The sequence below is a fragment of the Peromyscus californicus genome, unplaced genomic scaffold, assembly GCF_007827085.1.
Source record: "Peromyscus californicus insignis strain IS unplaced genomic scaffold, ASM782708v3 Scaffold_2__1_contigs__length_46816999, whole genome shotgun sequence".
NCBI lineage: Eukaryota > Metazoa > Chordata > Mammalia > Rodentia > Cricetidae > Peromyscus > Peromyscus californicus.
The window spans coordinates 46,488,506-46,512,405 of record NW_026294540.1 but is presented as its reverse complement, the minus strand read 5'-3'; the positions used below and the strand labels follow the sequence as shown (position 1 = coordinate 46,512,405).

General features: G+C 45.7%; 1 protein-coding gene and 1 long non-coding RNA gene across 4 annotated transcripts in view; one reads left to right on the top strand and one right to left on the bottom strand.

Moving 5' to 3' along the window:
* Cers4 (ceramide synthase 4) overlaps positions 1-4,728 on the bottom strand; it is a 41,032-nt gene extending 36,304 nt beyond the window's left edge. Inside the window, exon 1 of one of the 2 annotated variants that reach the window (XM_052754710.1) lies at positions 4,454-4,728. The gene's annotated coding sequence lies outside the window, so the exon portion shown is untranslated. The remainder of the gene's footprint in view (positions 1-4,453) is intronic. The other variant, XM_052754709.1, reaches the window with a different exon arrangement.
* LOC128120552 (uncharacterized) lies at positions 4,153-21,735 on the top strand. 2 transcript variants are annotated; one of them, XR_008221896.1, is made up of 4 exons: positions 4,153-4,315; positions 11,325-11,540; positions 19,105-19,191; positions 19,737-21,735. It is a non-coding gene; the product is annotated as an uncharacterized LOC128120552 (long non-coding RNA). The 2 variants fall into 2 exon arrangements; XR_008221897.1 differs by having other exon boundaries at positions 4,156-4,315; positions 11,325-11,516.
* The last annotated feature ends 2,165 nt before the right edge of the window (positions 21,736-23,900 follow it).

The window sequence follows — 23,900 nt, the reverse complement described above, 5'->3', positions numbered from 1 at the left end:
ATCCTTTTTCCTGTCCCTTCCCCCCAAGAACACAGGTTTCCCAATGACACCCAATACAGCATTGGATACAAATCATACAAACAGTGATGGAAGGGAGATAAAGCCAAAAACAGGGCAAATCGAGACACCAGGATGTGGTTGGCAGAGAAAAATCCCTTTTTAGACAGTCATGGAACCTTGGACCAAAACTATGGCTTCAGGAGCCCAAAAGGAGCTGAATGCTAGCCACTCTGGTGGTAGCATCACACTAAGAAAGATACAGAGTCCAGACTGAGGAGGAGAAAGGCTTCTTTATGTTCCTTTGACAGGAGCAGCCACTCTGAGTCTGAGATGGCTATTAAAAAGGGACCAAAGAGGACCTAGAGAAGGTCTGAAGGAGGCAGGAGGACCGCTTCTCAGGTAAAGGTACTTGACACCAAACTTGACCCAATTCAGTCCCTGGGACCCACATGGTAGAAGAAGTAAAAACTGACTCCTACAAGTTACAGAGAGAGAGAGAGAGAGAGAGAGAGAGAGAGAGAGAGAGAGAGAGAGAGAGAGAGAGAGAGACAGAGAGGGAGGGAGGGAGAGAGAGAGAGAGAGAGAGAGAGAGGGAGAAAGAGAGAGAGAGAGAGAGAGACTCACTATGAATAAAGTAAAAATGCTGTAAAAGGACTGAGGAGGGGAAGGATAGGTACATATGGGAGGAAGATTCCTGCCCATGAATTACCCAAGTGGGGCATGCAAAGACAGTTTTTTATTTATTTTTTAATTTAAATGTTGATTTTGTAATGCTGGGGACGTTATCCAGGACCTTACACATGCTAGGCAAGAGTTCTGCCTTGACCTGGGTCTCCAGACACCACCTAGCCTTCCTTGTATTTTTTTTTTCAAATTTTTATTATTCATAAGGGAGTGTGTGTGGGTATGGGTACATGAGTGCCATAGTATGAAGGTCAGAGGACAACTTGCAAGAGTTGTTCTCTCCTTCTACCACATAAATTCTATAGATCAACCTCAGGTCATCAGGCTTAGCAGCAAAAGGCCTTTACCCAATGGCTCACCATATTGCTGGACAGCCTTCCTTGGCTCTTGGCTCCCCACCAACTCCCTGCCCTGTCTTCCAGCCAGCTCCCATCTTGTTCCTCCAAAGCCTGCCGTATGTCATTCCTCCACCAGCTCAGAATCGGAGGTATGACAAGAGGCAAGTACCAGAAACAGATGCTGACTTGAATATAACCCTGATCCCCTCATGCCAGCCACACACATCAATGGCTACCCCAGCCCATCTAGTCCATCCAAGATCCACTGAATTCTCACCCACCCGAACCTCCATTTGATACAGTCCCATCACCTGAACCAGATTAGTCACCTCTATTCTGGTCTCCTGGCTCCTGCACTCATAAGCACCATACACACCCAGGAGTTTGTTCTCTGGGGTCAGAATAGCCTCTAAATTCCCTGTTGAGGCCTAGCCATCCTGCTATCCTATAGACATCAAGGATTTTGTTTGTTTGTTTTTAAATTGAGAGAGAGAGAGAGAGAGAGAGAGAGAGAGAGAGAGAGCGAGCCACAAGAACATGATTGCAGTGCCTGAAGAGGGCAGAAGAGAGCATCAAATTCCCATACTTGTTACATCAGGTGGTTGTAAGCCACCTGATGGGGGATGCTGGGATCTGAGCTCAGGTCCTCTGCAAGCAAGAACAAGTGCTCTTACCAACGATCAATCTCTCCAGCCCCCAAGGATCTCAGTGTTCTTTCATATCTCTGCTAATTACTCCTCCAAGCACCTAGCAGTGTGCTTAGAGACTTGTACATGCTGGTCCTTTGGTTTGGAATACTGTTTCTCTGCCCAATGAACACAGCTATCTATCTTTAGCTAAATCACTGTCACCCACCCAGGATGCCTTCTCTGACTCTCCCTGGGCCAAGCCATGTCACTGTACTCAGTTCTGCCCTGAGGCATTAACTCTGCAATATAACGGACTGATTTCATCAGGCACTGATTACTAGCCAGGCATAGTCCTCAGTTCTTTAACTATATGGGTGTTTGAATGGTGTCATTCCCATTTTACAGCTGGGAAAAATGAAGCAAACCCACTAATCTGAGGGTTGCAGCACTCAAACAGGAGGTAGGTGCAAGCCCAGACAGTAGAATGAGGCAACCTGGGGCACCCAAGTCACAGAGGAGCATCCCCACTGCAATGATTTCTTGTGTCACCCCAGGAGTGGGAGGATGAGATCTTTACTCATGCTCCTGGTCATCTTTAGTAAGTCCGAGGCTCCTTCACCAAATGTTCACTGGCTCCCAGGCACTGTGCCAACTAAATGCTTCCCCCGCCCACAGCCAATGGCCTTGGGTTTGGAGGTGGATATTATTCTGCTTTATCTCCGAGTGGAGCATGGAGGCCACCCCCAGGCCGTCAGGAGTGTAAAGGGCACTAAGATTTGTCAGGCATATCCCCAGCTGAGGACTCACTAACACTCTCAGGGAAAGATACTACAGACCCATTTTCCAAATGGGCAAACGGTAACTCAGAACTCTTTCCTGCATCCACAAGCTCCCAGTTTATATCTATTGCCTCTTCTCTCCTTGATTCCTGGAAACAATTCCCTTTGGGAATGTGAGAAGGGAGGCAGAGAAGATCCCCAATATTCCCTCAACCTTGCTGAACTTCAGGGAAGGCCTCAGGCAGGCTGAGTGATACTCTGGGAACTCCACCCAAACAGCATCAATGGCTGGGGGGCGGGGGTGGGGGGCAGCTGTAAGGCTAGGGGGCTTCCAAGGCAACTTCATCCAAATAATGGGTCCGGGTCACCCCAGTGGAGGCCACACTGGTGTTAGGACCCTGGCTGGGCTCAGACTGCAGTCTTAGGGATCCCTGTCTCCCCATATCCCAGGCAGCTCATAGGTTTTGCAAGCCAGGCTGAGTCCTAAGAGCCTCCCCTTACCTCCACACTCTTCTTTAAGGTGGGAGGACTGAAAGTTCAAGGCCTGCCAGACTTACAGAACGAGTTCAAGGCCAACATAAATGAATTAGTGAGACTCTTGTCCCAAAATAAAACCTAAGGGCTGGGTGGATGGTTGCTCAGTGGTAAAGTTCTGTGCAAGCATGAGAACCTGCGTTCAGATCGCCACACCCTGTAAAAACTGGGCACCGTGATATGTGCCTGTAACTTCGGTGGGGAGTGTGCATGGGGCGGGGGAGAGGCAGGTGGCTTGCCAAAACAGACCCTGTCTCAGAAAGTAAGGTGGAGAGTGATTGAGAAAGGCATTATCGGTCAACCTCTGGCCTCCACACACTTGAGCTCACACACACACATGCATGCACACACATGTACACCACATGTGAGCATACATACATAAAGGAAAGAAGCAACCAAAGCGTTTCAGTGGTGGAGTGCTCCCCTAGCATGAGACCCTAGATTCCACCTAGTCCTAAAGAAAAAACAATAAAGACCCTTCCATACCCCCAGAGCCCAAGTCCATCTCCACACAGGCCTTGCCTCGTGTCCCACTTCCAGACATGCATGAACACAATTCTTCCGGGAGTAAATAGAGAATTTCTAACTTCTTATCACTTTACACATCTTCCATCAGGGGTCCAGCCAGCTGCCTCTGCCCGAGAGTCTTTTCAACCTTCCCCCACATACTGGCTGCAGGATCCTCCTCTCAAGACACCATCAGACAGCTGTTACTTGCTGGCTTAAGCATCCCTCGTACCCAGTCCTGAGAATGAAACTGTGGGCTCCTCACTGTCTTCTAAGCCCTTGTCTACCACTCCCTACCTCCTTTCTTCCTTGTATACACTTCGGATCCGCCAGCCTCTTTTCTGGTCTGCAAACACGCCAACCTGGGCCTTTCCCCAGGATTTTGTTTTCTGGGCCCAGAAAGCTCTCCATAGCAGGTGCCATCATGACAGATTGGCTCTTTCCCTCAGACACCCTGGGCTCCCTCCCAACACTGTAACCCCCTATCACCAGTATTTGGATGTGTGCTCTACACGCTCCTGGCACCAGCTGAAACGTTGCAATCCTGTTAAAGACATTGTTTCTCAGAGGCCGGTCAAGACAGGGCCCTAAAGTGTCTGTGGCCATCGCCGGTCTGTGGCACCCAGCAGGCGCTCTGCACCGATTCTCTGGTGACAGACACTCCTGTGACGCAGTGCCCGTTCATACATCCGGATTCCCCGCGTCACGGGATCACGATAGCCCCTATTCGCTCCCACGCGTTTTCCAGTCACATCCGCCTTCACCTTCGTTCTCGGGGGACCCAGAGCTCACTGGGGAAGGCAGCCCGAGCCCCGACCAGCTGGGAAACCCAGAGAAGTACCTTGTGAGTGAAATGATGGGGAGCTCATTGACCCTATCTTGGGGCCAACCCTAGCTGGTCTTGACCCGGGAGGGGAGACTGGAGATCGTCGCGAGGGTTGCTTCTAGAGGGCGGCGCCCCCAGAGAGGGCCATTCGCTTACCTGGGGGTGCAGGCCCAGGCGGGGTGGAGATCAGCGAACCCGAAGATGCAGTAGACACGCGGCTGACGGCGCTGGACTGAGGGACGCTACTCTCCTCAGGGCCTCCACCCACGGGGGAGGAAATCAAGCGGGAGGGGACCTCCGGGAGGAGTTTGATGGGGGCTTGGGCGTGGTCTGGGCGGGGGAGGGGCGTGGCTTCAGTGAGCTCTGGCCGGGTGCGCGCGAACCGCTCAGTCCAAGACCCCTGAATCTTAAACTGCCCAACCCGCTTCCAGGCCTCGCCCCCGCACCACCAGGCCCCTCCCTAGATCCCGCCCCACAGTCCTCGGCCGCCGCCAGACCCCGCCCTCAGCCCCCTAGCCCTGCACCATGAGACCCCGCCTCCAGCCGACCCTGCCTTGAGAAGCCAGGCTCCGCCCCAGTCTATGACCGGCTGCCCAGAGCTTCCAAGCCCCGCCCGCAGCCCCCATCCCCACGCCGCCAGGACCCGCCCCCAACTCCAGACAGACCTCTACCCTGTTCTGCCACGCCTCGCTCCAATCCCCACTTTCAGGCTTTTCCTCTCACTTCCTAGGCCTGGTCCCCCTGCCCCAGCCCGGCTTTGTCAGGCCCCGCCCCCAGCTCCGGCCCTTCTGAGCACCTGGCCTTTCTCCAGCCAAGCTGTTGGTTTCTGCAGCATGTTATCACTGAACTTTTAACCCAGCAGCGCCTGCTGGGCGCTCTCTCAGGCTACTACTTCATCGGGTCCACTTCTGGTCCCTCCTTCCCAGTCCTAGATCTCTTCTTTGAAATGCTCTAGCTTGCTCTTCTGCCTACACCCCGTTTTTCAGATGCACTGCTAGGTTCTGCAAAAGGGGCTTGGATCCTTCTGCAGGGCTCAACACCCTAATACTTGAGTAGTTGGAGTCAGACCAACCTAGAGGATCATGGGCCTAGGCATACTGAAGTATTGACCACAGGATTGATGGGGAGAAAGAGGATCACATGAATATGTCAGCTGTAGTTTTGTGGGGTGCAAGGTTCAGGCAAGACATAGGCGATGAAGCTGTGGTACAAACAGGTCAGTGTGGGTGACAGCTGTTGACCCAGGGCAATGCAGAAGGAGACTGGACCTCTCCTTGCCTAGTACAATCAAAGGAAAGACAATTCTAGGGCAAACAGTTGCCAGTAGAAGGGAAGAGGCTTCTAACAGCTTGTCATCTTTGAAAAAGAAAATGTAAAATGAAGACATCAAACCTATCTGTGAGAACTGGGGTTGGAGGCATAACTCAGTTGATAGACTGCTTGTCTAGCATATAGCAATCTCTGGGTGTGATCCCCAGGACCACATGAACCAAGGGTGATAATGTAGACCTCAGATCTCAGCACTCAAGAAGGCAGGGAAGCAAATCTGAGCTACAGGAAGCCCTCACTCAAAAAACATAAAGTAAAAAGCCAGTTTTCTGTAGGTCCCAGGCAGACCCAAGGCCCACTACAGGGAATTGAGATCTTCCTGGTCAAGACAAACTGTCACTGGGAATCCAGTTTTTGGTCCCTTCCTCAGAGGGTTCCCATCCCTGAGTGTACCACCTGCTATTCATGTTTTTTTTTTTCTCCTTGCATTTTTGAGACAAGGTATTTCTGTTTAGCCCCTCCTAGCCTCAAACTCAGCAATCTTCCTACCTCTGCCTCCTGCATGCTGGGATTACAGGTGTGCACCACTAAGTTGGGGGGGGGGTGATATTTATCTTTTATTCTCTTCCTGTCCCTCTGAAGTTTGCACCTGATCCCCAACCTGAGAGCAGTTAGGTGTCCTTGGAAGAGGCTGCTCCTGGCTTTTTGGAGCTGAGCAAATGGAAGGACTAAAAGGAGCGTCAAGGCTGGCAAGATGTCTGCCAGCAAGCCTGAGTTCAATCCCCAGGACCTACCTGGTGGAATAAGAGAACCAACTCCCACAAGTTTTCTTTTTACTTCCATATGTACATCCACACATATACATGTGAGCACAAAATAAATAAATTTAAATGTAATTAAAAGTAGTAACAGGGGACAGCAGTATAGAGTCCACAAAAGTCTCCCAAGGCTCTCTGGGTAAAGGTGAAACCCATTTTGGACCTGGGTTGTGTGGGAGGAGCAAGGTGGAGGTGTGGACGATATGGGAGGTGGACAGTCTGGAAGGCCTGACCCTGGAGCGGTCAATAGAAGGGAGATGGTACACTTGAACGATTTAGAAACAATATAGACAGGGGTTAGGGGGACAGGGGAAGCCAAGGCATGGCCCGCATGAGAAAATAGGACATTTCTAAACTGGTGAGTGCTGTGGGATGTTCTGTGTGGCAAATGTGTTGCTCTGATTGGTTGGTAAATAAAACACTGATTGGCCAGTAGTCAGGCAGGAGGAAGTACAGGCAGGACAAGGAGGAGAATAAAGCTGGGAAATGCAAGGCTGAGTCAGAGACACTGCCAGCCACCATGATGACAAACAGCATGTGAAGATGCCGGTAAGCCACGAGCCACGTGGCAAGGTATAGATTTATAGAAATGGATTAATTTAAGCTATAAGAACAGTTAGCAAGAAGCTTGCCACAGCCATACAGTTTGTAAGCAATATAAGTCTCTGTGTTTACTTGGTTGGGTCTGAGCGGCTGTGGGCCAGGCAGGAAAACTCTAGCTACAGGTGAGTACAATGTATATTATCAGGGAAGGGAACCCTAGTGAACCCTGGGCCTCAAGCCTGGGAGACTGAGGCTCTGTTAGAAAATGCTATATGTATATTTCTAATTGTACTTATACCGTTCATTTAACAATGTAATGCAATTTTCTGAACCTTGAATGGTGTTATTACCAACTATTAGGATATAAAGAAATGAAAGTTAGTAGTTAGACATTATAATAGAACTTGTAGTCATATTAGGTATGTTTTCAATATTGAGCAGATATATTTTAGATAGACAGGTCATCTTCAAACCCTTCAGAGATCTACAGAATATGGCATTTAAAATATTTTAATAACTTAGAAAATTTTTCTTTTTTGTTATGACTATGAGACATGTCGGCTCCTGGCAGTACCAATCTACTTCAGAGAAAATATGGACATTGAAAAAACTGCAATTGGAGTTAACTTTCATTGTGGCAAAAGTTAGCCACTGGACAACAAAGTATCCTCAAATCAACTGCTGACAAACAGGACAGACAGGACACGAAACAAAGGACTACTGATTCTTGTAAAAGCAAGTGTGGTTATGGCTTTATCAAAAGGCATCTTCTGAGGCCAGGACAATATGGCACCATCCCTGAAGTGGCCTTCGCAATCCGGAAAAGGTACAGTGCCCTTTTCTTCGAAGGCAGCTGAACAGGCAGTGGGCCGATGGCTTATGATGTGCAATGGAACAGCAGCTGAAACAGTTATTCTTGAAGAGTAACTAAGCTCACGCCTCTCAATAGTAGAATGGCATTTAATAGAGGGATGTGGAGAAGAACGGGATGCTGAGATGAAGCCACATACACACATAGCCAAGAAGAATGGACAGCTGAATTCAAAAAACATCAACAATTTCTAGAATTTAAAATCCTGAATCATGACATGACACTAGTGGAATTCAGGTGCTTCTGTTATATAGACTGCTCTCACCCAATGTGAGGTTGAACTGTTGACCTTGTGTACATCCTACTTCACAAATGAGTCTGTCAGATACACTAAGCATATAGGCTGAAGATGATGCCCCAACACTGTGGAGAAACCTCAGATGACTGTCCAGGCAGCTGACTGTTTCTGTCAACTCACAATTTTTTGGAAGTTGCTTGCATGTACTTCCTGATTTTATTTTTGTTAGCTAATATTATTTCCTTCTTGGGTCTCTGAGGGAGTTGAAGATTAGTTAGTTATAGCTGAAGATTAATTAGGATAGAAAGTGAATTAGATACATTTTGGACTTACCAAAATAGGAGAGATAATGGAATTATTTTCTCTGAATTTGTCAAATACAAATGGACTAGACATTGTTTAGGTATTTATTACTTGTATATATTGTATATAGTTATTGTACTTTTGTATATAGTTTTTCTTATGTTAGTTATAAGCTTTTTCCTTTTTTCTTTTTATTAAAATAGAAAAGGGGAAATATGGTGATATTTTATTTTGTACTAAAATGTTATTTGTATGTTAATAAATAAAGTTGCCCGGGGGTCAGAGCTATTAGCAAGCCATAGGAAAGCAGGGCGGTGGTGGCGTACGCTTGTAATTCCAGCACTTGGTAGGCAGAGCTGGGTAAGTCTCTGTGTGTTCAGGGATACAGCCAGTATTGGATACACATGCCTTTAATCTCAATATCAACCATAGAAGACCTGGAGGTCTATACAGACAGGCAGTGACGAGGCGGTCATGTGGTTGGGTTTACAACCAATGAGAAGGCAGAACAGAAAGTCTTTATACTTTAACACAGGAAGTAGCTCTGGTTCGGAGAGGTAGGACCACCGCAGGAGGAAGGGTAAGGTTTTAGCTCTTAGCTCTGACCTCTTGGCTTTCTTCTTTGCATTAGTTCTGTGTTTCTTATTTAATAAGATGGTTGGTTACATCTACATTTGGTGCCCAACGTAGGGCTCAAACCCACGACCCTGAGATTAAGAGTCTCATGTTCTACCGACTGAGCTAGCCAATGTTTTCTCTTCTTACAGACTTTTCTTTGATTATTGTTTTTTGTTTTTCAGTTCTTTGTTATTTTTATTTTTGAGACGGGATCTCTTATATCTCAAGCTGGCCTCAAAATCCCTGTGTACCTGAGGATGACCTTGACTTTCTGATCCTCATGCTTCCACTAATTCCTAAACTCTGGGATTATAGGTGTGAGACACCTTAAGAGATGTTTTGGGGTGTGTGTGTGTGTGTGTGTGTGTGTGTGTGTGTGTGTGTGTGTGTTTCCCAGGGCTTGTTACACAATTGGAAAGCACTCTCCCACTGAGCTGCATCCCATTACAGCCCCCCAACCCCAACACTCACAGACAGACTTTCACACCCTTTATGATCTTCCCATCCATGTGAGGTTCATCTGATTAAGGAAGCTGATAAGCACAGGACACAGGAAGCAACTCTGAACTGCTCCCCCTTCCCCTCTATCTTAATTACTTTTCTGTTGCTACAATAAAACACTCTTGACAAAACCACTTTAGAAAGGAAGGGTTTATTTTGGTTCACAGTTCCAAGATATACAGTCTGACATTGAGGGGAAGTCACAGTGGCAGGAGGATGGGGTGTCTGGTCACAGTCTGTGTGCAATCAAGAAACAGACAGTGATGAACGAGGGTGCTTAGATCATCGCTGCCACCCCCCTTACCCCCCAGACAGGGTTTCTCTGTGTAGTTTTAGTGCCTGTCCTGGATCTCACTCTGTAGACCAGGCTGGCCTCGAACTCACAGAGATCCGCCTACCTCTGCCTCCCAAGTGCTGGGATTAAAGGTGTGTGTCACCGCTGCCGGCTCATCTTGCTCTTTTTATACACTCCAGGATCCACAGAGAGGGAGCAGTGCCACCACAGTGGACAGGTCTTCCCACTTCAATCTAGTGAAAACACTCAGGTATAACCACAGGCCTCTCCCTGCCACGTGAGTCTAGATCTCATCAAGTTGGTAATTGAGATTGACCATTAGAGTCTCCAACTAAGGAGCTGAAGTAGGCACATATTGACCTTCTCTAGACCTTGGGCTCATTGCAGCCAGGCCTGGAGACTGGACCCTGGACCCATGAATCCTGGGCTAAACACAATAATAGACACTCAAAAATTATCACTGTTGTAGTTAGGGTTTCTATTGCTGCTATGAGACACCATGACCAAAAAGCAAGTTGAGGAGGAAAGGGTTTATTTGACTTACACTTCCACATTGTAGTTCATCATTGAAGGAAGCCACAACAGGAATTCAAATAGGGCAGGAGCCATGGAGGAGTGCTGCTTACTGGCTGGCTCCTCATGGCTTGCTCAACCTGCTTTCTTATAGAACCCAGGACTATCTGCCCAGGGATGGCCCCACCCATAATGGGCTGAGCCCTATGGTGATATTTTATTTGTATTAAAATGTTATTTGTATGTTAATAAGTAAAGTTGCCCAGGGTCAGAGCTATTAGCAAGCCATAGGAAAGCAGGGCAGTGGTAGCGTACGCTTGTAATTCCAGCACTTGGTAGGCAGAGCTGGGTAAGTCTCTGTGTGTTCAGGGATACAGCCAGTATTGGATACACATGCCTTTAATCTTAATACCAATCATGGAAAACCTGGAGGCCTATACAGACAGGCTGTGAGGAGGCGGTCATGTGGTTGGGTTTACAACCAATGAGAAGGCAGGACAGGAACTCTATATAAAGACTTTAACACAGGGGTAGCTCTGATTCGGACAGGTAGGACCACCGCAGGAGGAAGGGTAAGGTTTTAGCTCTTAGCTCTGACCTCTTGGCTTTCTTCTTTGCATTGGTTCTGTGTTTCTTATTTAATAAGAAGGTTGGATACATCTACAGAGCCCTCCCCCATCAGTCACTAATTAAGAAAATGCCTTATAGCCTCATCTCACAGAGGCATTTCCTCAATGGAAACTCCTTCCTCTGATGACTCTAGCTTGTGTCAAGTTGACATAAAATTAGCCAGGACAATTTGACATTATTCTGACCTCTGAAGTCTGTAACTATGATACTTCAATTTCTTTTTTATATTTACTTATTTGTGGGGGCACTTATGTGCTGCAGCCTATATGTAGGTGTCAGAAGGCAGTTTGCAAGAGTCAGTTGTGACCTTCTTTCCACCATGTGGGTTCCAGGGATTAAAACTCAGGTCATCAGACTTGACAGCAAGTGCTTTTACTACCGGATTCATCTCTTCAGCCCCTAATTATGTTGCTTCCTATGACAAACAGGATTACACATGGGATGAAATGAAGGGCCTTGAGAAAGGAGATGACTCTGAACTACCTGGGGCCTGGGATCACCACAAGGTCCTCACAATGTTGCTTGAAGGCATGAACCTGCATCCCAGTGATGCCTGAACCCAGACCAGACTCCGAGCCCCAACTGTGGTGTCTTCTTCTACATACTTGGACTTGAGTGTGGTGAGTAAACTGCCCTCCAGCACGGTAAGAATTGGTGTTGTTTCCTTTTTCTATCTTTGTCTGTATGTGTGTGTGCACATCTTTGTTGCACATATGGGCATGTACTGTGTGTTACTGTGGGATGTTCTGTATGGCAAATGTGTTGCTCTGATTGGTTAGTAAATAAAACACTGATTGGCCAGTAGTCAGGCAGGAGGAAGTATAGGCGGGACAAGGAGGTGAATAATTCTGGGAAGTGGAAGGCTGAGTCAGAGACACTGCCAGCCGCCGCGATGACAAACAGCATGTGAAGATGCCGGTAAGCCACGAGCCATGTGGCAAGGTATAGATTTATAGAAATGGATTAATTTAAGATATAAGAACAGTTAGCAAGAGGCCTGCCACGGCCATACAGTTTGTAACCAATATAAGTCTCTGTGTTTACTTGGTTGAGTCTGAGCGGCTGTGGGACTGGCGGGTGACAGAGATTTGTCCTGACTGTGAGCCAGGCAGGAAAACTCTAGCTACAGTGTGTCAGTGACTGAGCATGTATGTGTGTGTGTGTGTGTGTGTGTGTAAGCCCTAAGCTGATGTGAGGATCCCTTTGATCCCTCTACCACCTTATTCATTGAGTCAGAGTCTGTCAATCAAACCCAGAGTTGGCCAATGTGGCTAGTCTTGCTAGCTAGCTTGCTCTGGGGATCCCGTCTCCACCTTCCAAAACTGGAATTACAGGTGGGCATCGTACACTGGGTCTGGAGATCCGAACTCAGGTCCTCATACTTTATACATCAAGTGCTCTTGCCACTGAGCCATCTCCCCACCCATATGTTATTTTAGTCATCGAGTTTTTGATCCTTTTTTTTTCTTCTTTTGTTGATGGAGGGGAGCTATGTAGTCTAGGCTGTGCTGAGATTACAGGTATGCACCACTATGTCTGGTAGTGTGTGTGTGAGTGTGTGTGTATGTGTGAGTGTGTGAGTATGTGTGCACATGTGTGAGTGTTTATGTGTGTGTGACATGTGTGAGTGTTTATGCACATGTGTGAGTGTTTATGTGTGTGTATGAGTGTGTGTGAGTGTGTGAGTATGTGTGCACATGTGTGAGTGTTTATGTGTGTGTGACATGTGTGAGTGTTTATGCACATGTGTGAGTGTTTATGTGTGTGTATGAGTGTGTGTGAGTGTGTGAGTATGTGTGCACATGTGTGAATGTTTATGTGTGTGTATATGAGTATGTGTGTGTATGTGTGAGTGTGTGTGTGTGTGTGTGTTTGTGTGTGTTGCTAGGGATAGAACCCAGAGCATTGCTCTCTCCTAGTCATTTTCTTTTCTTACTCTCTTCCTTTTTCTTTTTCTTTCTTTCTTTTTCTTCTCAAAACAGAGTTTCTCTATTTAGCCCAAGCTGGCCTCAAACTCAGGAGTCTTCTGCCTCTACCTTCCAAGTGCAGAATGTTGCTGGGGTTATCTCCTGATCCTGCCTGGCCCACGGTCAGGACAAATCTCTCTCACCCGCCAGTCCTGCAGCTGTCTGACCCAAATAAACACACAGATGCTTATATTATTTATGAACTGTATGGCCATGTGGCTCAGGCTTCTTGCTATCTAGTTCTTATATCTTAAATTAGCCCATTTCTATAAATCTATACCTTGCCACGTGGCTCGTGGCTTACCAGTACTTTACACCTTGCTCCTCATGGCGGCAGCTGACAGCGTCTCCTCACTCAGCCTTCCACTTCCCAGAATTCTCCTCTCTCCTTACCCCACCTACACTATACTTCCTGCCTGGCTACTGGCCAATCAGGGTTTTATTTATCAATCACTCTGAGCAACACATTCACAGCATACAGAAAGACATCCCTAGCACCAGAACGACAGGCACTACTCCTGCTTGGCCCTGAATCTTTTTTAAATTTCATTTTCAGGCCAGTTGTAGTGGCCTACACTTGTCATAGTGGCACTGAGGAGGTAGAATCAGGAAGATCAGGAGTTCAAGATCATCTTCTGGGCACTACAGTGAGTTCAAGACCAGACTAAACTACATGAGACCACATCTTTAAAAAAAATAGTAGGGCCAGTGAGATGTCTCATTGGATAAAGGTGATTGCTGCCCAGCTAATAACTGAGCTCAATGCTGGGACCAGCATGAGAGAAAGAGAATGGACTCATACAAGTTGTCCTCTGACACCCCCCCCCCCACACACACACATGCATATCATGGCACACATAATAAGTAAATAAATATAATAAAAGAATAAATCATTTTCAACTTGTGATTCTCCTACCCCACCCACATGCATGTCTGGGAAAAGCTGAGATTGCAAACATGTACCATCACACCGCTTTCTGAGAATCTGTTCTGGTAACAACTGGGAAAATCCTATAAACTAGAGCATTCTGGCTAAAGATGTGCTTGCAGGATTAACCCTTTGCATCAGGCCCTTCCCTGGCCTTGATGTGCTCCATCACCCACTCTTTCTGCCTTTCTCTAGGGCCCTGCTCTGTAAGGATGGGAGTACAAGGGCATGGCTAAAGCCCGGCTTAGCTGCCAGTGGGCCTAAAGGCTGATTGCCCAGCTTTTCCCATACCTGTCCTCCCTGGCATGACCTTTGCCAAGCATCCTGTTCTCTACTGGAACTGGGAGATTCTCTGTCCCGAGAGGGATTTCTGTTGAAGATCAGCTGGTTATCTTTTATGCTGTGTGACTTTGAATGCTGACACAGACTCTCTGGACCCAATATTCCCATCTTTGAAAAGGAAAATAGCCATGATGTTCTTGAAGCACAAGGCTGCAGATACATAGAGGGGATGGACCACTGTCCCCACTTGGCCTGAGTAGGGGTTGGCACAGGAAGAATGGAGATCGAAAAGATTATGCCCTGACTGTTGCCTCTGCCTAGAAGCTTCTTCTGCCTCCCTTTCTCGATCCTTTCACACACTTCAGTCAAAGACCCACCTTGCCTGTCCCCTCCTCCAACAGTCTTCTCTTTCCTGGTTCTCTTTTCCTACATCTTTGGCTTCCCTGGAGAGTGCCCACTCCCAACCCCATCCATCCCAGAGCCAAAGCAGCCTGGAACAGGGCTTTGTGCACAGAAAACTGCTGCAGGTTGGGACAGCTGTGGGAACCACCAGAAGAGCATGAACTCCTGGTTGTGTGCATGCTACCTGATCTTGTGTGCTACTGTGAGTGATTGTGAGGGTGTGTCTGTCCCTGGGACATCTGTCTGCAGACTAGGTAAGTGACTGTGTGTTTCTCTGTTGTGTCTGAGTGTTTCTGGGTGCATATGTGTCTATCTCTGGGCATGTGTATGTGTGTTCCTGTCTGTGTGCCTGACTGTGTATTTCTGTAAGTGTGTTTGAGTTGGTATGTGTGTTTCTCTGTATCTCTATTTTTGTGTGTCTGCTGTATTTCTGTACATTTCTGTTCCTGTTTATATCTTTCTCTGTTTCTATGTATCTGTGTGTTTCTGTGAGTGTGTGTTTGTTGGTGTGTACCTATGTATCTGTGTAGGCATTTTTGTGTATGTGTGTTTCCATCAGTGTATATTTCTGTGCATCTGAGCATGTATGTGTTTGTTTGACCATCTGGGGACCTCTGAGAATAGATGTTTGACTCGGATCTCCGCCTCTGTGGCAGGTGGTTTAGAATCTTGCCTTCCCCCCACTTTAGCGATCCTGTAACCTGCTTCTATGTCTTACTCCTTGCCTCTTCCCCACTGCACCTCAGCCTACTCATTCCCCAGAGCGAAAGCTGAGGAATCCACATCTCTTCATCCTTCCTGGGAAAACCTGTCCAATTTTCCCAGAGGCAGCTGGCACATGGCACCACAGGGCTGGATAACTGGTTCGTAATGGCAAGGCCTCCCGCCGGCCCAGGACCCACACCTGCTTCAGTGGTTAGGTGGGGTCACAGCCCAAGACCGGAAGGGCTATGGCCAGGTCATGTCCCACAACAAGGGTCCTTAAAAATCCCCATTTTGTAGCTGAGTTCAGAGGAGAGGAGAGAGGGAGAGAGAGGCTCTAACCCTTCTGAGATTTTCACCTATCCAGTAGTGCATTAAGCTACTAACCCATAAGGGCCCTCATAACGCATCTCCTCCTGCACTGGGCTTATGCCGTTACCTCACAAAACAAGTGAGCTCTTGAAGAACATTCAAATTATTATCCTATCAAAATTATTAACACATGATAATTCTATTTTTCACTCTTTCAGAACCCTGAGCCTATTTTAGCTTACTATTTATAGGAACTCATGTGCATTTGTATGTGTGTGTATGTGTGTATATGTTTGTATTGTGTGTGTGTGTATATGTCTGTGTGTGTATGTGTCTATGTTTGTATGTGTGTATGTGTATATGTATGTGTGTACATGTATATGTTTGTATGTGTGCATATATGTGTGTACATGTATGTGTACATATATGTGTGTATGTGTATATGTTTGTGTGTGTATGTGTGTGTGCATGTGTATGCATGTGTGTGTGTGTGTGTGTGTGTGTGTGTGTGTGTGTGTGTGTGTATCAGTATATGGATGCTGGATGTTAACATTGGTCATCTTCCTCTATTGCTCTCCACTTTCTTGAGTCTCTCACTACACCTGGTTGGTCAGAGAGTCCCCAAGACCTTAACCCCACTCCCAGCACTAGAATTATAGATGAGCACCACTGTGGGATTCAAACTCAGGTCTTGCTTGCACAAGGACTTGGTTGAATGAGCAATCTACACAGGCCTTCCCCAGTGTTAGAATAGTATTAAAGGCCCACCAGGAAAAACCATTTCCTTCTGGACCAGAGAATAGAATCTCTGGCCTGGGTAGAGACCCAGCATTCTAGGTGGTCAGCCACCTGGCTAAGGGACACCCCTAAACAAGGTAGATCCACCTTAAACCCCACAAAAGAGACAGAAGGACTAGTTATCCCCTCAGTGAGATGATGTGCTTGTCCAGCCCAGAACCCTGCACTCTGCTGTCTCCTACACAGCTGGTCCTGCAGCCTCCTGAGCTGGCCTGCTTTCCTGAATTACTAAAAAACGTTTCCTTCATATCTTTTTTCTTAGCAGGCTTTCCCTAAAACTCTGGGCTTTACTCTTTCTGTAGCACCCCCTCCCTGACATGAGGTGCTTATCTGCAGTGTGGCTGACCTCCATGCTGGCATTGGTTTCTCTCTTGCTCTTCCTGGACTTGGCCAGCATTCCATCCCTCATCCAATGGTCCTCTGTTTCCCTTCAGAAAAGAGCAGGCCTCCAGGGATATCAACCAAACATGGCAAAACAAGATCTGCATTTTAAGCTTTAATAAAATTGTCATTGAGCTTTCTTCTGAGTCCTTTTCAAATTCTTTTATTAACAAGACTAGAAGCCCAAGAAAGAACCTCAATTTCCCCAGTAATGTGTGGTGACTCCACCAGAACCCCCTAAATTTCCAGTGACACTTGGAGTCTTAGAAGTAAACATTTCTAAGTGTTTTAGGTTGGTTTGTTGTTGTTGTTGTTGTTGTTGTTGTTGTTGTTGTTGTTTCTCTTTCTTTCTCTCTTTCTTCCTTGTAGCCATTAAGGTGATTATTGAAAATGCCCAGCTCCCAGGATTTTTATGATAGCCCCAGCTGGCACTTCTTACCACCTTCCTTTGGTTTGCTTGTCTAAGATAGTCTTGCTGTGGAGGCCAGGATGGCCTTGGACTCACTATCTTCCTGCATCAGACTCCCTACTACTGGAGATGCAAGTAGATACCACTGCACCTGGCCATCTTGTATGTGTGTGGAAAGGGGGGATCATGAGTGTGTGGGTTTGTGCATGTTTGTGGAGATCAGAGGTCAACTTCAGCTGTCCTTCCTCAGGTGCCATCTAACTGGGGTTTGCTTTTGTTTTGTTGTTTTAAGATATAGTTGCTTATTAAGCCAGGCTGACTAGCCCAGAAGCCCCAGGGCTGTGCCTGTCTCCCGGTCCCCAGTATTACAGTGCTAGGATGACAAGCATCCTCGTGCTTGGCTTTGAAAACATAGGTTCTGGGTACCAAACTCAGGTCCTCACTTTTTCAAGCAAGCTTTTTACCAAGTGAGCCATCTCCCTAGCCTTCCGCCTTGCTTGTCCTTTCTCACGGCTGCATAATATCACACTTGAGAGGAGCTGCACTTAATGAACCCGATGTTGCTTCTAACCCAAGTGCCAGCAAATGGATAATCTATCATAGAAGTTTCCAAACCAGTGAGGATGTCTCTTGGATTAAATGTTTACAAGTGAAGTTACCAGAGGCCTGAGGAGGCATGACTCTGACAAGCATGCCAAGGGTTTCCCACACACTGTCACCTCTGTTCTCAAACATCTCTAATATCAGAGGCTTTATTAACTTGTTCTAATTTACACTTTTGTCACCTCTGTGCTTAAAAAGCCAATCTGTAATCTCCGTTCACCTCCCCAAGGCTTTTTGTGTTTTTTGGTTTTTATCTTTTTCCATATTTATGCAAGGATCACCCACCCCATCCCACCCACACACACACAAGGGAGCTTTCCAGCCCCATGCTGAGCTCAGAGCCCAAGGCCTCTGCTGTGCTAGTTAATTGCCCGCCTACATCCTTAGCACAAGTTGTATGTGTGTATTCATGTGTAAGCATGTCGGGTAGGGGCCAAAGGGTGTCATTCCTTAAGAGCTGGGTGTGTATGTGTGTGTTTTAATAAACTGTTGTTATACTATTTGTTTATTTAATTGATTTGTGTACATGTGTGCTTATGCCATGCAGTTGGAGGCCAGAGGACAGCTTGCAGGGATCGGTTCTCTCCGCCCACCCTGCTGAGTCCCGGGATCAAGCACAGGTTGTCAGGCTTAGCAGCAAATCGCTTTCCTGCTCTGCCATCGCACTGGTCCCCAGCCTTGCTTTTTTGAGACAGAGCCTCTCACTGGCCTGGTACTCATCAGTTAAGTTAAACTAGCTGGCCCCACAAGCCGGAGATCTGTCTGTTTCTGCTTCTCCCCCACTCTGGAGTTACAGAGCCACACCTATCCTTTTTCTGTGGATTTTGGGGATCACATTCAGCCCTTATGCTTGCATGGAAAGGTGTTTACTGAGCTATCGCCTCAATTAAAGTTCTTTTTAATATTAAGAAATGAGATAGTTGGGCGGCAGTGGTGCATGCCTTTAATCACAGCACCGGGAGGCAGAGCCAGGTGGACCTCTGTGAGTTCAAGGCCAGCCTGATCTACAGAGTGAGATCCAGGACAGGCACCAAAACTACACAGAGAAACAATGTCTCAAAAAAAAAATTAAAAGAAATGGGATTCTTTTTCAATGTAAAATTAGAAATTTGTTTCTTACTTTTTAAATTATTTTATTACTTTATGTGTATGGGTTTTGAGGGGGTTTTTGTTTTGTGTTTTGTTTGTTTTCCTTGTATGTATGTCTGTGTACCATGTATGTACCTACCTGGTGCTTTCAGAAGCTAGAGGAGGCCATCAGATTCCCTGGAACTGGAGTTACAGATAGTTGTAAATGGAAGTCAAACCCAAGTCCTCTGGAAGAGCAGCCAATTGCTTTTAACCATCATTTCAGCCCTGTTTGTTTGGGTCTGTTGTCGTTGTTTTGGTTTTTGTTGCTGTTGTTTAATTACTTGTGTCTCTAGGAGCAAGAGGACATCTTCATGAGTATAGTGCCTGCAAAGGCCAGAAGAAGGGATCAGATCCCCTTGAGCTGGAGTCACAGATTAGATGTGAGTCTCTGGATGTGGATGCTGAGAATCAAACCCAAGTCTTCTGCAAGAGCAGTCTAAGCTGTTGACTACTGAGCTGTCTCTGCAGCCCAAAGAATTGACCCTGTATTCTGTCATATGGGTCACATTGCTCCTGCCCCTCACCCCATTTGTGTATCTTTACTTCATTTACGATGTTTCTGTTTATGAATCTATTTATGTTTTTATGAAGTTGAGCTTAGTTATACTTTTCATGACTTTCATTTTTATTCCTCTAGAAATGTATTTCCCACTTTCAAATTATTATGTGAGGAAAACATCCAACTGTGGTTTATTATCCTTGGCATTTTTATGATTCTATGTTTCATCTGTGAAACTTTGGTTCCTCAGGAATTGTTATTGTGGTAAAATTTGAGGCAGGGATCTGTTATGACTCACAAGTCCCCTCCCAAATTCGTGCTGAATTTATTTTTTATTTTCTTTTTCTCATGGCTTCACTTCTCATCTCTTCCTTCCCTTCCCTCCCCTCCTCTTCTACACCCCCTTCTTTTTCTTTTCTTTTTCAGATGGGGTCTTCTCTATGCCCAGGCTGGTCTTGAGCTCCCGAGAACAGCTGGAACAACAGGTTGTGCCCCACACTGGACTCGCAGTACAATACTAATTGTCATTGTGACAGGATTGAGAGGAGGGACTCTAAGAGATGATTTCCAGAAGGACTCTGCCCTCATGAATGGATTACTGCAACTCAGTTGCTGAATAAAATTTCATTGTGTGCATGTCCACCTATTGATGGACACCTAAGATGATTCTGTATGGTGAACAGAGCAGCAGTGAACATGGGTATGAAATATCTCTGTGTCAAGATATCAAGTCCTTTGGGTACACACCCATGAATAGTATAGCTGGATCATATGGTTAGTTCCATTCCTGGCTTCTGTAGTATCCCTAATATTGAATTCCATAATGGTCATATCAGTTTACACACCCATCAGTAGCAAATAAAGATCAAAGATGAGACTCTTTAAAAGACATTTGTGCCAGGAGGACTCTGCTCTTTTGGATGTGTTTGTGTAAAAGTGGGTCCCTGATTAAATTCAGTGAGTCACAAAACAAAAAGAAAAAAATATCCAAGTGGGAGGGGGCCTTAGAGGAAAAGTAGCTCAACAAGGGTGGAGGAGGGGATAAGAGACTGGAACTGCATGTGGTAAGAATGTATTGTATATAACTATGAAATTGTCAAAAATAAATTTAATTTAAAAAATCTAACAATGCAGTAGTGGGAAGAATACCTTAGCAGTAACCAACAGCTCCATAGTTGGATTTAAGACCCACTCAAAAAGAGGGAGTCCATGTCTGGGACTGGAAACTTAGCCAAATACCCAGAGCTAGGGAAGTCATGGCCCACTTTACTAAACCAACATAATTCTGAACTACATTCTAAAAATTTATCTTTATACTCATAGATAAGTGTAGTCTTCACCCTTTATCCAGGAAACTTCTCTTTGAAACAGACAGAGAACATTACAGAAATCCATAACCAATCAAAATGCAGAGTTGTGGAGCCCAGCCCCATTGGATACATCTACAATACAACTCCCATATCAAAGGATCAGGGAACATTGCAGAAACATTGTAAAAGCCAGATAAGCAGGGAGTTTACTGTGAGATTATATTTCCTAGTAATGTTCAAGTTACACCCACAAAGTTTCACCAACATGACTGCATACACATGAGCTGAACAAGGATGACACGATTATTGCAGAAGCCCAAGAGGCCTCAACCCTACACAAATAACTACAGCAGCTAAGGAAAGCTGAGCACAGGAGAAATAGTCTGCCCTTGGGAAGAACACACCAACTGATTATCCAGTATTAAATGATCAGCCCTAAAAACATTTGCAGACAAGTAACATTGTATAAACTAGGCATGGTGGGGCAAGCCTTTCATCCCAGCACCCCAGAGGGAGAGGCATGAGGAGCTCTGTAAACATGGAGTAACAATAGTACAGTCTATATGTAGATTATTTCTAATTATTTCTCTCATAATTGCCATTGATTGATTTTGCTCAATGTTAATAATTCTTAATCAGAAAACAATGACATAATAAATCACCTTTGCAAGTGTGACAAAATCAGAAATGGAGAGGTGTTAATGAAATGCAAAAATTATTTTTTATGAATGTATTAAATAAACATTTTTATTATTTGTAATAATATTTTTAGGAAAAAAATCAGACTTACACAAATCTTCATACATTGAAATTAAGAATGACTGTTTATGTTATAAGTGAGCATAAATACTTCAAATTAATGACCTGTGTGAAAAACTTAAGTAGATGAATAAATATAAGAAATATATATGTCAAAAAAAAAAGTAAGTGGAGAGCAATTGATGAAGACATCCAACATGGACTTCTGGTCTCCCCATGCACATGTGTGCATGTGTGTGCATTGTGAATTGGCTAATACCTTTCATTTTGAGAATTATCCTTTCAATTATAACTGCATCTCATTAACTATAACAGAGAATGGGTTCATTGTTCTAACTTGTATTTTTTGAAATTCACTGTTTCTTCCTGCCAATGCTTTTGTTTCCTGTTCTGGGTTTTTGGGGCATGTTTTAATCGGAAGGGGCCTTTTTTTCTCAGACCAGCGAGCCAAAGTTCAGTAAAATCTACCTTAGACAATCCAGGGCAGGGCATGGGGAAATGTCTTAGTGGGTAAAAATGCTTGCCTTGCAAGCATAAAGATATGAGTTCAGTCAAGAACTCACATAAAAAATGCCAGCTGTGAAGGGCTTGGTAGATGTCTCAATGGGTAAATGCTTATGGCACAATCATGAGGATCTGAGTTTGGATCCCCAGAAATCACATGTAAAGCTAGGTGCAATGTTGTGTACCTGTAATGACAGCACCAGGTGGGTGGGTGAAGAGGAGCCAGAAACAGGCAGATCCCTGACGCTCATTGGTCAGCCAGCCTAGCTGAATGGATGAGCTCCAGGCTCAGTGAGAGACCATGTACATATGGTAACATTATATGGACTGAGTAAGTTGTACGTGTGTGTGTGTGTGTGTGTGTGTGTGTGTGTGTGTGTGTGTGTGTGTGTAAAACAACCACTAAATGAATAGAGGCCATAAATTTGAGAAAGAGCGAGAGTGTACATGGGAGGGGTTGGAATGAGGAAAATGAAGCAAGAAATGATATAATTATATTATAACTTTTAAAAATAAAAATTAATAGCATAAGTAAATAAATAATGTGGATAGTCATTGAAAAGGATACCTGAAGTACATCTCTGGCCTGTGTGCATGCACCCACATGAACATGTGTAGAGAGCCATGCACAGCCGCGCCTCAAAGATGGTGCCGGCGTCCGGCTTCCACCTTCCCGATGGCAGGTGTTCTCTGGGATAAACAACTCCTTATTTGGCTTGGGCATGGAATCTGGCTTGCTTGCGTATGTCTGACCCTATCGGCATTGTCCACGTGGCACTACGGGGTTGGTTGCTCAGTGACTATAAAGGGTGTGGGCTGGCTTTCCCCGGAGTGAGAAGATGGCTTTCCCCAGGGTCAGAAGATTGTTCAAGGTTCCTGAATAAACTGCTTGGAGAAGAGCCTGGTATTGCATCTTCCTTGCTGGTCGAGGTGGACGCGACAAGTGGTGGCCCGTATGGGGACCCTTTAAGGCTCAGAACTCTTCGCAGTCAGGGCAGTACACTGGTAAGTCCCCAGGTAAGGTGGGGATCCACGACAAAAGCGGGAAAATTAAGTAGAGCCGCGACAAAAGCAGACGGGAAAATTAAAGAGTAGAGCCACAACAAAAGCAGATGGGAAAATTAAAACGTAGAGCCGCAACAAAAACGGACAGGAAAATTAAAGAAAGTGAAAGCAGGTGAAGGCAAAAGTGCTGCTAGTATCATGGGCGCAACTTCTTCGCACCCAATTTTTCTGGCTCTTAACGAGCTGCTCCTTTCAAAGAAATTAGAGATTAAGAAGAGTACTTTAGAAAGATTTCTAGAGGAATGTGATGTCGTGGCACCCTGGTTTGCAGTTTCCAGAAGCCTCACGGTAGCTTCCTGGGAAAAGTTGGGCCGTGATCTAGACTTCGCTGCAGAACAAGGGACACTTAAACATGGGGTTAGACCAGTTTAGAAATTAGTGAGAGGGTGTCTCAAAGACCAGCACTGCAGCGATGTGGTAGAGAATGGGCAGGCAGCCTTAGAAATGCTGCAGGAGGAAAGATCAGAAAAGGCCATGTCTGCTAAAGCAGCATCTACCAGAAGTAAAACAAAAAAGGGGGAAGAAAAAACAAGGTTATATCCTGACCTTTCGGACCTAGAGCGTTCCGAGTCCCCTATCTCTTCCCCTGATTCTGATGATGTAGAGTCATTATGTGAAACCTTGCAGAGCATGAGAATAAGAAAGAAAAGGGGTAGAAATAAAGGAGAAAGAGAAAGAATTAAAGGATGTGAGCCTGAGTGTGGAGCCGCTCCCTCAGCTCCTCCACCATATCTGGAATCTGCCTCCATGTCTAGAGTTGTCTCTATGGGGAATTCTTTTAACCTGGAGGTTTGGAGACAGGTTAGAACTGAAATGCAGCTAGCTTGCCCAGTGTTTCTCAATGCCCAGACTCAACAGAGATACCATGAACCTTTGGATTTTAAGGTCATCAAGTCTCTAGCGGAATCTGTCCGAACTTATGGCATCACAGCCTCATATACTGTTGCTCAAG